At 42.5% G+C, this 15,000-nt stretch overlaps 1 protein-coding gene and 8 non-coding genes across 9 annotated transcripts in view; 4 read left to right on the top strand and 5 right to left on the bottom strand.

The window, feature by feature from the left end:
• The window catches only part of LOC141305375 (uncharacterized), a 566,500-nt gene that overhangs the window by 379,527 nt on the left and 171,973 nt on the right, over nt 1-15,000 (top strand). The gene's annotated exons all lie outside the window — the stretch shown is intronic.
• trnak-uuu (transfer RNA lysine (anticodon UUU)) lies at nt 250-322 on the top strand. Its single transcript has one exon. It is a non-coding gene; the product is annotated as a tRNA-Lys (tRNA).
• Nucleotides 3,207-3,280, bottom strand: trnan-guu (transfer RNA asparagine (anticodon GUU)). Its single transcript has one exon. It is a non-coding gene; the product is annotated as a tRNA-Asn (tRNA).
• trnak-cuu (transfer RNA lysine (anticodon CUU)) lies at nt 3,482-3,554 on the bottom strand. Its single transcript has one exon. It is a non-coding gene; the product is annotated as a tRNA-Lys (tRNA).
• Nucleotides 4,413-4,553, bottom strand: LOC141307910 (U4 spliceosomal RNA). The gene has a single exon (XR_012346835.1). It is a non-coding gene; the product is annotated as a U4 spliceosomal RNA (small nuclear RNA).
• trnas-gcu (transfer RNA serine (anticodon GCU)) lies at nt 5,014-5,095 on the top strand. The gene has a single exon. It is a non-coding gene; the product is annotated as a tRNA-Ser (tRNA).
• Nucleotides 10,473-10,545, bottom strand: trnak-cuu (transfer RNA lysine (anticodon CUU)). Its single transcript has one exon. It is a non-coding gene; the product is annotated as a tRNA-Lys (tRNA).
• Nucleotides 11,404-11,544, bottom strand: LOC141307914 (U4 spliceosomal RNA). The gene has a single exon (XR_012346840.1). It is a non-coding gene; the product is annotated as a U4 spliceosomal RNA (small nuclear RNA).
• trnar-ccg (transfer RNA arginine (anticodon CCG)) lies at nt 14,737-14,809 on the top strand. The gene has a single exon. It is a non-coding gene; the product is annotated as a tRNA-Arg (tRNA).

The raw sequence follows: 15,000 nt of genomic DNA on the forward strand, positions 1-15,000 counted from the left end.
TGGACTTGAAATCCATTAGGGTCTCCCCGCGCAGGTTCGAGCCATGCCGAATGTGGTCGGGCATTCCCCCTTTTACCTTTAGCTTCTTGCGACGGTGGTTGAGCCTTCCAAGGCCTTTGGCCTTCGCTCTCTCTGATGTAATTGCGTGCAGCCTTTGTCCCGTAGCTCCTGTGGCAAGTGAGCTTCTGCCAGGCGGCTTGTGGAGAAAGTGTTCTTATATAAAAAGTAAGAGGCACACAAAACACAAGAGCCCAGATAGCTCAGTTGGTAGAGCATCAGACTTTTAATCTGAGGGTCCAGGGTTCAAGTCCCTGTTCGGGCGAAGGGCAACCTTCTTGTCGGCGGCCTCAGCTTGCAGTCGTGCCGGTCCAGCACTGCCGTGTGTCGGCGTACGCTTAAAGACGTGAAAGAGTTCACGTACAGTGTTTGCTTCATGAATTTTTCGTTGCTTGTGGTGGGCTGTTTTCCCCTTTAGGAGTTTCACGCTAGGCGATTTCAGTAAAGCGGTAACCAGTTCATTGTTTTTTCAGCCAACTTTGAGGTCGACAACGGGACAGAGGACGTCAGGGTCGCCGTAGTCGTGGCCGTACCTTCCAGTGGTCAGCCGGCCTAACTATTCCTAAACATTTGTTACAAGTCCTAACACAAGTCCTAACAATCCAAAACAGGGCAAAAGGGACTGCTATGGGTGGGGGAAAAGAAAAAATGAGAAAAAAACAAGGGGAAAAGGAAAATGAGGAAAAAAAATAAAGGGGAAGTGAAAATTTAAAATGTATTGGAATTCCAACCCCCACTTTTTTTACCCTTTATGGTTTAATCTCAACAGAATACTAATCTTTTTTTTTTTTTTGTAACAGAAGAATGCTTTTGATTTGTGCTGTAAAGCCTGAAATATTGTTCAGAAAAACTCTTAAGTGTTAAAAAAGCTATGTAGACTACCATTTGTATCATATTAAAACATTTATTTAGTTAAACATTCATCATATTATATATATACACACACACACATACACACTGGAAGCTAATGACACTGAAACAAATTCCTTGTATGTGCAAGCATACTTGGCAATAAAACTCTTTCTGATACTAAGTATGCTTGTGTATACAAGGAATTTGTTTCAGTGTCATTAGCTTCCAGTACATGGAGACAACATCACACAGACAATAAAAATAAGATGAGAATAAAAAAGTACACATATGTAAATATAAATAGACAAATAAATTTAGAAATACATAAGTGGTATGTACAGTTGTGCTATAGATGATAGAATGGAATAGGATAGGATAGAATAGAATAGAAAGATGCAGGGATGTACTAGGGTGGAGGTGGTAGCAAATAAATATAAGGTTATTTATATTTTATATATTATAATATTTGTTTATTTATAATCTATACAGAAAACGACAAATGGATAAGCAATCACTTATAATTATCAAAGTGGCAATATCGCTCTAAGTAATATTAGTCAGGAAAATGATTAGTTGTGTATAAATAAATAAAAAATATTTTAGGTGTAAAGGTTTATTGAATCTTTAGACAATAAAAGAGAACAGTTTGCTGAGTAACATTTTATACATTAGGTTTTGGCTCATAGTAAAATCAAGTATGGAGCTCATACTTGATTAAATAAAAATTATTTTCAGAAGCAATGGTCTTCCCTTCCACCGGTCCAACATTCATCAGCTCCAGCACCGCAATCTCAGGATTGGTCTTCCCTTCCGCAAGGCCAGCAGCCATCAGCTGCACCACCTCCTCAGAACCGACAGCGTGCTTGGAGACTTAAGATTTTTGAAAAGGAGCATGTAATGCATATATAGAGTGTAATTTGTCATATGTCAATATTTAGCTGTTGAAATAAAACATATTTTTTTGGAAATATGTTTTTTGTTTTATTATTTCAATTTTACTAAATTGAATAGTTGTTTTGTGATTATGTAAAATATGTAGAAATATGTATTTTTCTGTAATTTGTTAAAGTAAGTTAAAGGGTAAAAAAAGTGGGGGTTGGAATTCCAATACATTTTAAATTTTCACTTCCCCTTTATTTTTTTTCCTCATTTTCCTTTTCCCCTTGTTTTTTTCTCATTTTTTCTTTTCCCCCACCCATAGCAGTCCCTTTTGCCCTGTTTTTGGCCGAGTGGTTAAGGCGATGGACTGCTAATCCATTGTGCTCTGCACGCGTGGGTTCGAATCCCATCCTCGTCGTTCGGTACATTTAGCAGTGATCCTCGGTCCTGGGGACCCCACTCTGCAATTTTTGTGTGTCTTCCCTATCTGACACACTCAGTTCAGTTCACCGAGCGCTCTACTAATGAGCTGGTGGTCTGAATCAGGAGTGTTAAACAAAAGGACCGCGCAAAACGAAAGGTGGTCGAGTGGTTAAGGCGATGCAAGGCTAGTCCGTTGTGCTCGGCACGCCTTGGTTTGTGTGGGTTCGAATCCCATCCTCTTCATTTGATGCTTTAGCACCACTGAGAGCCCACCGGAACAGACAGGCCCAACCTGTTTACGATGGGTAGCGGCGAGCTGTGACTGTGCTGTAGTTTATTGATAACTGCCGCAAAGTCTTGAGAACATATTGACAAAACAACAAGTCTTCTGGCTCCGGCACGCTATGATCGGTGGACACCTCTTTGACGAGGACCAACAACCAGCCACGCCAATAAAAGGAAACAAAACGAAGCAAGACTATCTTTCTCAACAAGCCTCCAGAGAGACTGGCAAAAATTGCCGATGCTGACTGTATTTCAAGTCATCCCGGTGGGGTATTGGGTATTGACTTTGTGGCAACATGGAACTTTTGCATCTACATTAATATTAGTCTGTTTCTTCTTATTCTGAGGTCACCGTAGCCACCAGATCCATTCTGTATTCCGATCTGATGGTCACTACAGTCCCCCGGTTCCAGTCCGTACCAAGAGCAGATAGTGGATCAGCACCTTCAGCCGAATGTCAGCGGAAACTATGTCAACTAGATGAGCCCCAGAGACAGATCATCAGTAAAGAAGGCATCCACATGCCACAGCAAACTACTCGAGCTGGTGAAAATGTTCACCAAACACCCGCCGCTGAATTCTTTTAAAACAAGCCAGCTTATTGAAGGTGCACAAGATAAACGCCCTGAGAAAGCTGTGCCTCGCAACCCTAAGAATGGCATAGGCGTTAGTAGACACCTGACGCGCGTGCAAAACTCTGGCATTTCACACGTCCCTGGGTGGGCTCGAACCACCAACCTTTCGGTTAACAGCCGAACGCGCTAACCGATTGCGCCACAGAGACAGCCGCTGTTGCTTGCTGCCGCCGGATCACCGGTGTAAAAGCAAGGGTTAGGGTTAGTGATAGGGATTAAAATCGCTCGCACTAACAGCGACATCTGTTTTGAAAGATGTTTCCGGAGCTCGCAAAATCCACTCAGCCTGCGCGGCGAATGGGCACGCTGGAGCCCGCCACCCTTTTGGGAAGAAAGAGAGTCAACAGAGCCGCCCAACGTGGGGCTCGAACCCACGACCCTGAGATTAAGAGTCTCATGCTCTACCGACTGAGCTAGCCGGGCTGGTCGTGGGCTTCTTCACTGGGTCGGACCCAGTTTTCATCGGCCCCCAAATTACACAGGCGAAACGGAGGCTCTCGCGTTGTGCGAGACTGTCGAGCCCTCCCCGTGGGTAGGGCTTAGAGCAGGCTTAGAGTTTTCTACTGTCGGTTTTGACCCAATCTATTTTTGGGAAGCGCAGTTTGACCCAGCAGTGCGGGCCAACAACACGTTCTGTTTTGCCGCGTGAAGGCGGGTCAATGCTTTGGACAGCGTATGGTTGAGATGTGATTTTCCACCAATTTGGGGCACCTTTCTTAAGGAAATCAAGGATGATTTGATGGGAAATGGCAAACTGCTGTAGCGTTTGGCTAACAAGCCAAAGCTACAAAGGATATACCGGTGCCCCGTCGTCCGAGCAGAATCCACATTCGGCCGTAATCGGAGGTTACTACTAACGTTCGATTGTGTCTCATAGGGAGTTTGACGCAGGGCCTCAGTGGAAAACAGGCCCTCGGCGGCTGAAACAAAAGACGAAGAAGGCATCCACATGCACATGATTCAGGAGTGTTAAACAAAGAAACCACGCAAGATGACGAGGTGGTCCAGCGGTTAAGGCGGTGGAAGGCTAATACATTGTGCTCGACATGCACTGGAAGCTTCAGCGCCACTGAGAGCCCACCGGACCAGACAGGCCCAACCTGTTTACGATGGGTAACGGTGAGCTGTAATTGCGCTGCAGTTTAATGATACCCGTCTTGAGGACATATTTACAAAACAACAAGCCTTCTGGCTCTGGCGCTCAATCATCAGCAGACACCTTTTCAACGAGAAGCAAAACCTAAACGAAACAAGACTACTTTTTCTCAACAATACTCTAAGCCTCCAGAGAGGCTAGCAAAAATTGCCAAAGCTGACTGTATTTCAAGTCATCCTGGCGGGGTATTGGGTAAAGTTTTTAACCAGCAATGATCGCGCCTCGGATAAACCTCACAGGCTACAATATTGCCTCTGCGAAAGAATGCCGGCGACGGTCGTGACCTTTTCAGGCACCTACGTGGATGTGAACCGACAAGGTGGTAGCAAGCTTTAAACTGCCGCACAAACAGTCTCCTGGCACGGGTTGCTGCACCGTGTTTCTACGGAACAGATTAGAGGTGTGTAAAAGACGGCTCATTCACTATTCCCTCTGTGCTCAAAACAGCCTGCTGAAAGCACAGCAGCAGCTGAAAAGGTCCGCAGCATGGCCTCTCTCAGTCAGCAAGGGGGCGGGGAGGCCGAGTGGTTAAGGCGATGGACTGCTAATCCCATCCTTGTCGTTCGGTTCCTTTAGCACTGGACCTTAATCTAGGTCCTGGGGACCCCATGCTGAACTTTTTGTGTGTCCTCCTTATCTAACACACTCAGTTCAGTTCTTTGAGTTCTCTACTAATGAGCTGATGATCTGAATCGGGAGTGCTAAATAAAAGACGCCACGTAATATGACGAGGTGGCCGAGTGGTTAAGGCGATGGACTGCTAATCCATTGTGCTCTGCACGCGTGGGTTCGAATCCCATCCTCGTCGTTCGGTACATTTAGTAGTGATCCTCGGTCCTGGGGACCCCACTCTGCAATTTTTGTGTGTCTTCCCTATCTGACACACTCAGTTCAGTTCACCGAGCGCTCTACTAATGAGCTGGTGGTCTGAATCGGGAGTGTTAAACAAAAGGACCGCGCAAAACGAAAGGTGGTCGAGTGGTTAAGGCGATGCAAGGCTTGTCCGTTGTGCTCGGCACGCCTTGGTTTGTGTGGGTTCGAATCCCATCCTCTTCATTTGATGCTTTAGCACCACTGAGAGCCCACCGGAACAGACAGGCCCAACCTGTTTACGATGGGTAGCGGCGAGCTGTGACTGTGCTGTAGTTTATTGATAACTGCCGCAAAGTCTTGAGAACATATTGACAAAACAACAAGTCTTCTGGCTCCGGCACGCTATGATCGGTGGACACCTCTTTGACGAGGACCAACAACCAGCCACGCCAATAAAAGGAAACAAAACGAAGCAAGACTATCTTTCTCAACAAGCCTCCAGAGAGACTGGCAAAAATTGCCGATGCTGACTGTATTTCAAGTCATCCCGGTGGGGTATTGGGTATTGACTTTGTGGCAACATGGAACTTTTGCATCTACATTAATATTAGTCTGTTTCTTCTTATTCTGAGGTCACCGTAGCCACCAGATCCATTCTGTATTCCGATCTGATGGTCACTACAGTCCCCCGGTTCCAGTCCGTACCAAGAGCAGATAGTGGATCAGCACCTTCAGCCGAATGTCAGCGGAAACTATGTCAACTAGATGAGCCCCAGAGACAGATCATCAGTAAAGAAGGCATCCACATGCCACAGCAAACTACTCGAGCTGGTGAAAATGTTCACCAAACACCCGCCGCTGAATTCTTTTAAAACAAGCCAGCTTATTGAAGGTGCACAAGATAAACGCCCTGAGAAAGCTGTGCCTCGCAACCCTAAGAATGGCATAGGCGTTAGTGGACACCTGACGCGCGTGCAAAACTCTGGCATTTCACACGTCCCTGGGTGGGCTCGAACCACCAACCTTTCGGTTAACAGCCGAACGCGCTAACCGATTGCGCCAAAGCTGGGGAACAATAGTCTGTTAAGGGGGGGGAAGAAAAGGAAGGAGGGGGAAGAAGGGGGGAAAAGAGAAAAAGAAAGAAAAAAGAGAGAAAAAAGGAAAAAATGAGGAGAAAAGAAATGAAAGGGAATTTTATCTCTTTGAACTTCAAAGCAATGTTTATGGAGTGTATATTTACAATAAATTATCTGAAAAAAAAATGTTTTCTCTATTTTCCTGTACATTTATATGGGACTAAGGATGATCACAAGCTTTCCAGTTCATATTACAGTGTTTCCATAGATTGAAGTGTTTACTGAATGTTTTATTTATCAGTAATTATCACATAAATGATGTCCAAATGAATGAAATCATTTTTGAAATGACAAATTAATATTTTTTTTAGATTTATATTACTGATTATTGATATTTTATTCAAAGTTTTTGCACTTTAAATATATTTCGGCTGTAGTTATGTTCTAAAACTTATAGTACAAAAAATTGTACATTTATGTATTAAATCATCCCCAAATTTATCAACATTTTTAAAAGGGCGTATAACTGTTTAATGATACTGTAACAATGACAAACAAAAAGAGTTATTTGATCATGACCAAACTTTTATTTTTCAATCAGTCACATCAATCACTATACATATAAACAAAACCGTCCAATGTCCATGGCTCTGTCTTGTGCATTAACTGCAAGTGAAATGAACAGAAAGCACAAAACAATACAAATGAATAAAACTTTAAAATATTAATGACTCCTGTGCATGTTTTGAAAGTGCAAAAGAACAGAAAGCAGAAAACAATACCGATAAATAAAACTTTATCCCCTTTCTTTTTTGGACTCTTATGGATGGCACAGAGCTTGAAATGGTCTCTATCAGGCGACAACAATCTGGCCACTGGGCAAGTGGGGCAGTGGTGGTGAATGTCTGCCTCTTCACGCTCTCCACTCCTGGAGTGACCCTGTGTCCAGCCTGCTCTGGTGTCTGACAGCAAACACCACTCTCTTCTTATCGTAATCCAGCAGGTTCTGCCAACTATATTGCCCACCTAAGCAGAGAGAGCATATAATACATGGCAAATGAGAAAACAAAACAAGTGGTAGTGTTAACATGGGACAGGTCAAGAAGAAAAAGTAGAGAAACTGACCTGCTGGTTGGTGAGAGCCAAAGATGGCTGATTCCTGAGCTCCACAAGATACTCCACAAGGCTGTCCACTTTTGTCCAGCACACCAGCACTATCCAAAGCCTGAGAGAAAAAAAAACAGAAATGAACAGCATTATGAGTACAGTGAAGTTTGAATTTTCCTAGAAATTTAACAATATTACATGAAACACAATTACATACATGCATACAACAATATATTTACATACCACAGACTTGTCAGGAGATGCTGAGGCACCTGGCGTGAAGGAGGCATAGTAAAGGAAGGCACAGGCTGGGTGGAGGACAGAGAGAAGCTTGGGTCATCAGTAAGACTCGACTCAGTAATGTCAAGTGTTTGGTCCTCCTCAAAGCCCTCGTCTTCTTCATCCTCGCCTTCATCCACATCCTCCAGCATGTTCTCTGTCTCTTCTGAGTCAGGGTCCACTACCAGGGGCTGTCCAGTCTGACTCAGGAGGTAGTCAACACCAAGCAGCTCTCCTATGAAAAAAACAAATATATAAATAATAATAAAAGGAAACACAAATACAGGATCAGTCAAATGTTTGGACACATTACTATTTTTAATGTTTTTTGAAAGAAGTGCCTTATGCTCATCGATCCTGCATTTATTTGATAAAAATAAAGAAAACATCAGTAATATTGTAAAATGTCATTACAGTTTAAATTTATAGTTCCATAAACTTTAAATTTAAATTATTTCTGTCATCAACGCTGAATATTTAGCTATCATTTTAGAAATCATTCTAATTAGCTAATTAGCTAATGTTGGTCACAGTTGTGCTGTTTAATGTATTTTTTATGTAATCTGTGATACTTTTTTTAGGATTCATTGAAGAATAAAAAGTTCAATAAAGAACAGCATTAGAAATCAAATAGAAAATCTTCTTTAACGATATACAGGACTGTTCAAAAGAGAAATTAATGCTGTTCTTTTAACTTTTTATTCATCAATGAATTCTGCAAAACGTATCACAGTTTTCATTAAAAAATAACAAAATAAATACAAATATGCAGTACAAATTATATTGCTGTTTTTTCTGTATTTTTGATCAAATAAATGCAGGCTGAATGAGCAAAAGATACTTCTTTCAAAAACATTAAACACAGTCACGTGTAAAAATGTTTGACAAATAATGTACACATTCATATTCTACAATGAGATACAGGTAACTTTACCTTCTGATAGAGCTTGTGCCACTTCCGCTGCCGTGGTGCTGGTCTGTTGCCTCCAGACGGACAAACCCCAGAGCTGGCAAAAGTCCTCAACCGGGCCATCCACTCGCCATCACCCATGACCTTGTGGCTCTTTGGCTTAGTGCTCATCTAAATATAATAGGGAAATAGTAGTTAGTAATGTGCATTTTGCAGGTATTGGACAACTACACAAATGTTTTTAATTTTTTTATAATGATACAATGATATATATTCAAGCTGACTAAATAATGGCACCCATTACAACAATTAAACATTATTTTATTGCTAACAAAGCAAAACAAGGTTAAACATTTAAAGGTGTTACACTACAGTCATACATATAAAGATTTGAATATGAAATTACTACATGCAGTTACGAGAGAGATAAGATTATTGTTTTGTTTGGTTTACAGTTAGTTGCATCCAATTATGCATAATTTACTGTTATTACTATAGTAACTACATATAGCATGTATTAATGACAATGTAAAATAAAGTACATTGTTAGTTAAAAGCTGTGGTTATACATATGATAATCAATCTGAGAAAAAAAAACAAAAAAAACAAAGAACATAGTAAGTACACTTTACTTAAAGCATGGTTAATTTTTGTAAGGGATGTCTATATAACATTGCATTTTCATTTAAATTATTATTTGTAGCACTTGCATCTGTGTTTATATAAATAGTAATCCATCTGCAAACACAAAACTTGATTACTACATTCACACAGCAAAATCACATTAAATGTTAATTAGAAATGACAATGTCTGCAACTAAACATATTTTTTAAATCCAAATCAAACTTTAAATAGAATAGATGTGTTTACTATGCAAAATTACAGGCAAATGGTGTTTTATATGTAAGATTATAGTCAAATCATGGAAACAAAACATGATTACTACACTTTCACTATAGTAAAAGCATGGTAAATGACTTGTTTTTTTTTCATTCATATTTTTATTTATAGTAAGACTGTGTTTACACTTAAAGAACGAGTAAACTGAGTTCAATAAGTACGATTACAGGCACAATTGTGTTAAATATGTGAGATTATAGGCAAGTAATGAAAAGAAAACATGATTACTACACTTTCACTATAGTAAAGCCATGGTAAATGACGACAAACACAAGCACGTTTTTTGTTGTTGCTGTTCATTCAGATTTTCCTTTATAGTAAGACTGTGTTCATACAGTTGTAATCGATCAGCCAAAAACACAACATGGTTACTACGCTTTTACTATAGTAAAAACAAGGTAAATTGTCATAAGGGATGACTGCACTTACAGCTGAAACGCGTTTTTCCCCCATTTAAATCGAACTTAAGAACGAGTAAATTGACTTTAGAAAGTTAGATTACATTTAAACGGTGTTTCATTATGGGCAATTCGCGAGTCAAAAGTTTGTGAACGCCAAACACGGATGAATGACGGACGAAAACGTAACGAGTTTACCAATTGAGAACATTGTAAACAGAGAGGAAGAAAGTAGAAAACATGTATTACTTACTTTGAAAAGTTATCCTATATTCCGTTCGTCTGATTTTTGAACCTGACTTAGAATGAAACTAAGCATGGTGAGTGGCTCTTAACAATGGAGCTCGAGCGACGCGATTGGCTCCCGTCCATTCTCACATTGGACGGCGAGCGACGCGATTGGCTCTCGTCCATTCTGACAATGGACGGCGAGATCGGCGATTGGACGAGGAGACGGCCGTGGAAACAGACGATCCTGCTCCAGGTAGCGCCACAGAGACAGCCGCTGTTGCTTGCTGCCGCCGGATCACCGGTGTAAAAGCAAGGGTTAGGGTTAGTGATAGGGATTAAAATCGCTCGCACTAACAGCGACATCTGTTTTGAAAGATGTTTCCGGAGCTCGCAAAATCCACTCAGCCTGCGCGGCGAATGGGCACGCTGGAGCCCGCCACCCTTTTGGGAAGAAAGAGAGTCAACAGAGCCGCCCAACGTGGGGCTCGAACCCACGACCCTGAGATTAAGAGTCTCATGCTCTACCGACTGAGCTAGCCGGGCTGGTCGTGGGCTTCTTCACCGGGTCGGAACCAGTTTTCATCGGCCCCCAAATTACACAGGCGAAACGGAGGCTCTCGCGTTGTGCGAGACTGTCGAGCCCTCCCCGTGGGTAGGGCTTAGAGCAGGCTTAGAGTTTTCTTCTGTCGGTTTTGACCCAATCTATTTTTGGGAAGCGCAGTTTGACCCAGCAGTGCGGGCCAACAACACGTTCTGTTTTGCCGCGTGAAGGCGGCTCAATGCTTTGGACAGCGTATGGTTGAGATGTGATTTTCCACCAATTTGGGGCACCTTTCTTAAGGAAATCAAGGATGATTTGATGGGAAATGGCAAACTGCTGTAGCGTTTGGCTAACAAGCCAAAGCTACAAAGGATGTACCGGTGCCCCGTCGTCCGAGCAGAATCCACATTCGGCCGTAATCGGAGGTTACTACTAACGTTCGATTGTGTCTCATAGGGAGTTTGACGCAGGGCCTCAGTGGAAAACAGGCCCTCGGCGGCTGAAACAAAAGACGAAGAAGGCATCCACATGCACATGATTCAGGAGTGTTAAACAAAGAAACCACGCAAGATGACGAGGTGGTCCAGCGGTTAAGGCGGTGGAAGGCTAATACATTGTGCTCGACATGCACTGGAAGCTTTAGCGCCACTGAGAGCCCACCGGACCAGACAGGCCCAACCTGTTTACGATGGGTAACGGTGAGCTGTAATTGCGCTGCAGTTTAATGATACCCGTCTTGAGGACATATTTACAAAACAACAAGCCTTCTGGCTCTGGCGCTCAATCATCAGCAGACACCTTTTCAACGAGAAGCAAAACCTAAACGAAACAAGACTACTTTTTCTCAACAATACTCTAAGCCTCCAGAGAGGCTAGCAAAAATTGCCAAAGCTGACTGTATTTCAAGTCATCCTGGCGGGGTATTGGGTAAAATTTTCAACCAGCAATGATCGCGCCTCGGATAAACCTCACAGGCTACAATATTGACTCTGCGAAAGAATGCCGGCGACGGTCGTGACCTTTTCAGGCACCTACGTGGATGTGAACCGACAAGGTGGTAGCAAGCTTTAAACTGCCGCACAAACAGTCTCCTGGCACGGGTTGCTGCACCGTGTTTCTACGGAACAGATTAGAGGTGTGTAAAAGACGGCTCATTCACTATTCCCTCTGTGCTCAAAACAGCCTGCTGAAAGCACAGCAGCAGCTGAAAAGGTCCGCAGCATGGCCTCTCTCAGTCAGCAAGGGGGCGGGGAGGCCGAGTGGTTAAGGCGATGGACTGCTAATCCCATCCTTGTCGTTCGGTTCCTTTAGCACTGGACCTTAATCTAGGTCCTGGGGACCCCATGCTGAACTTTTTGTGTGTCCTCCTTATCTAACACACTCAATTCAGTTCTTTGAGTTCTCTACTAATGAGCTGATGATCTGAATCGGGAGTGCTAAATAAAAGACGCCACGTAATATGACGAGGTGGCCGAGTGGTTAAGGCGATGGACTGCTAATCTATTGTGCTCTGCACGCGTGGGTTCGAATCCCATCCTCGTCGTTCGGTACATTTAGCAGTGATCCTCGGTCCTGGGGACCCCACTCTGCAATTTTTGTGTGTCTTCCCTATCTGACACACTCAGTTCAGTTCACCGAGCGCTCTACTAATGAGCTGGTGGTCTGAATCGGGAGTGTTAAACAAAAGGACCGCGCAAAACGAAAGGTGGTCGAGTGGTTAAGGCGATGCAAGGCTAGTCCGTTGTGCTCGGCACGCCTTGGTTTGTGTGGGTTCGAATCCCATCCTCTTCATTTGATGCTTTAGCACCACTGAGAGCCCACCGGAACAGACAGGCCCAACCTGTTTACGATGGGTAGCGGCGAGCTGTGACTGTGCTGTAGTTTATTGATAACTGCCGCAAAGTCTTGAGAACATATTGACAAAACAACAAGTCTTCTGGCTCCGGCACGCTATGATCGGTGGACACCTCTTTGACGAGGACCAACAACCAGCCACGCCAATAAAAGGAAACAAAACGAAGCAAGACTATCTTTCTCAACAAGCCTCCAGAGAGACTGGCAAAAATTGCCGATGCTGACTGTATTTCAAGTCATCCCGGTGGGGTATTGGGTATTGACTTTGTGGCAACATGGAACTTTTGCATCTACATTAATATTAGTCTGTTTCTTCTTATTCTGAGGTCACCGTAGCCACCAGATCCATTCTGTATTCCGATCTGATGGTCACTACAGTCCCCCGGTTCCAGTCCGTACCAAGAGCAGATAGTGGATCAGCACCTTCAGCCGAATGTCAGCGGAAACTATGTCAACTAGATGAGCCCCAGAGACAGATCATCAGTAAAGAAGGCATCCACATGCCACAGCAAACTACTCGAGCTGGTGAAAATGTTCACCAAACACCCGCCGCTGAATTCTTTTAAAACAAGCCAGCTTATTGAAGGTGCACAAGATAAACGCCCTGAGAAAGCTGTGCCTCGCAACCCTAAGAATGGCATAGGCGTTAGTGGACACCTGACGCGCGTGCAAAACTCCGGCATTTCACACGTCCCTGGGTGGGCTCGAACCACCAACCTTTCGGTTAACAGCCGAACGCGCTAACCGATTGCGCCAAAGCTGGGGAACAATAGTCCGTTAAGGGGGGGGAGGAAAAGGAAGGAGGGGGAAGAAGGGGGAAAAGAGAAAAAGAAAGAAAAAAGAGAAAAAATGAGGAGAAAAGAAATGAAAGGGAATTTTATCTCTTTGAACTGTTTTTGGAGTGTATATTTACAATAAATTATCTGAAAAAAAAAATGTTTTCTCTGTTTTCCTGTACATTTATATGGGAGTAAGGATGATCACAAGCTTTCCAGTTCATATTAGTGTCTCCATACATTGAAGTGTTTACTGAATGTTTTATTTATCAGTAATTATCACATAAATGATGTCCAAATGAATGAAATTATTTCTGAAGTGACAAAAATAATATTTTATTAGATTTATATTACTGATTATTGATATCTTATTCAAAGTTTTTGGACTTTAAATATATTTCTGCTGTAGTTATGTTCTAAAACTTATAGTACAAAAATAGTAAATTTATTTATTAAATAATCCCCAAATTTATCAACATTTTTAAAAGGGCCTATAACCGTTAAATGATACTATAACAAAGACATACAAAAAGAGTTATTTAATCATGACCAAACTTTTATTTTTCAATCAGTCATAGCCAATTATTCATTATTCTTTTTTTATTTATTTTTTTTACATTTTTATTCTTATAGTTATGTTGCATGTGCAAAAACAGAATAATATCTCTTAATAATACTTTCTATTGTCCATGACAGAGTTCCAGAACAGAAAACAGAACTATACATATAAATAAAACTGTCCAATGTCCATGGCTCTTGTGCATTAACTGCAAGTGAAAAGAAGAGAAAGCACAGAACAATACAAATGAATAAAACTTTAAAATATTAATGACTTCTGTGCATGTTTTGCAAGTGCTAAAGAACAGAAAACAAAACTATACTTTTAAATAAAACTGTCTTAATGTCCATGACACTAGTGCATTCATTGCAAGTGCAAAAGAACAGAAAGCAGAAAACAATACACATAAATAAAACTTTATCCCCTTTCTTTCTTTTCTCTATCAAGCGACAACAATCTGGCCACTGGGCAAGTGGGGCAGCGGTGGTGAATGTATGCCTCTTTACGCTCTCCACCCCTGGAGTGAACCTGTGTCCAGCCTGCTCTGGTGTCTGGCAGCAAACATCACTCTCTTCTTATCGTAATCCAGCAGGTTCTGCCAACTATATTGCTCACCTAAGCAAAGAGAGCATATAATACATGGCAAATGAGAAAACAAAACAAGTGGTAGTGTTAACATATGACAGGTCCAAGTGCTTCAAGACAAGTTAGAAATTTGTGCAAGAATCATGTTATGTTGAAAAGACCAGTGCACGAGCTCCACCTCAAGTCAAGCAGAGTGGCGCAGCGGATGCGTGCTGGGCCCATAACCCAGAGGTCGATGGATCGAAACCATTATCTGCTAAGACTTCTGAGCTTGTATATATGACAGAGCCCCCAAAAAAGAGAAATGTTCAGAGCCTGCTCATGAAAACCTAAAGTCACTTGGTCCTCTCACAATAGTTGTTCATCCAGAAGCTGAACGAGATGAAGAACTAAAAGAAAAAGTAAACAACTTCATGACAGCCCCAGTGGCCTAATGGATAAGGCACTGGCCTCCGAAGCCAGGAATTGTGGGTTCGAGTCCCATCTGGGGTGACTTTCAGCAGAGTGGCGCAGCAAAGGCGTGCTGGGCCCATAACCCAGAAGTCGATGGATCGAAACCATCCTCTGTTAATCTTGTTTCACTTTTATATGTGCTCAGGTGCTGCAAGACAATTTAGAAACGTGTGCCAGAATCAAGTGATGTTGAAAAGACCAGTGTACGGGCTCTACATCAAGGTGAGCAG

This window comes from Garra rufa, unplaced genomic scaffold (assembly GCF_049309525.1).
Source record: "Garra rufa unplaced genomic scaffold, GarRuf1.0 hap1_unplaced_002, whole genome shotgun sequence".
Classification (NCBI taxonomy): domain Eukaryota; kingdom Metazoa; phylum Chordata; class Actinopteri; order Cypriniformes; family Cyprinidae; genus Garra; species Garra rufa.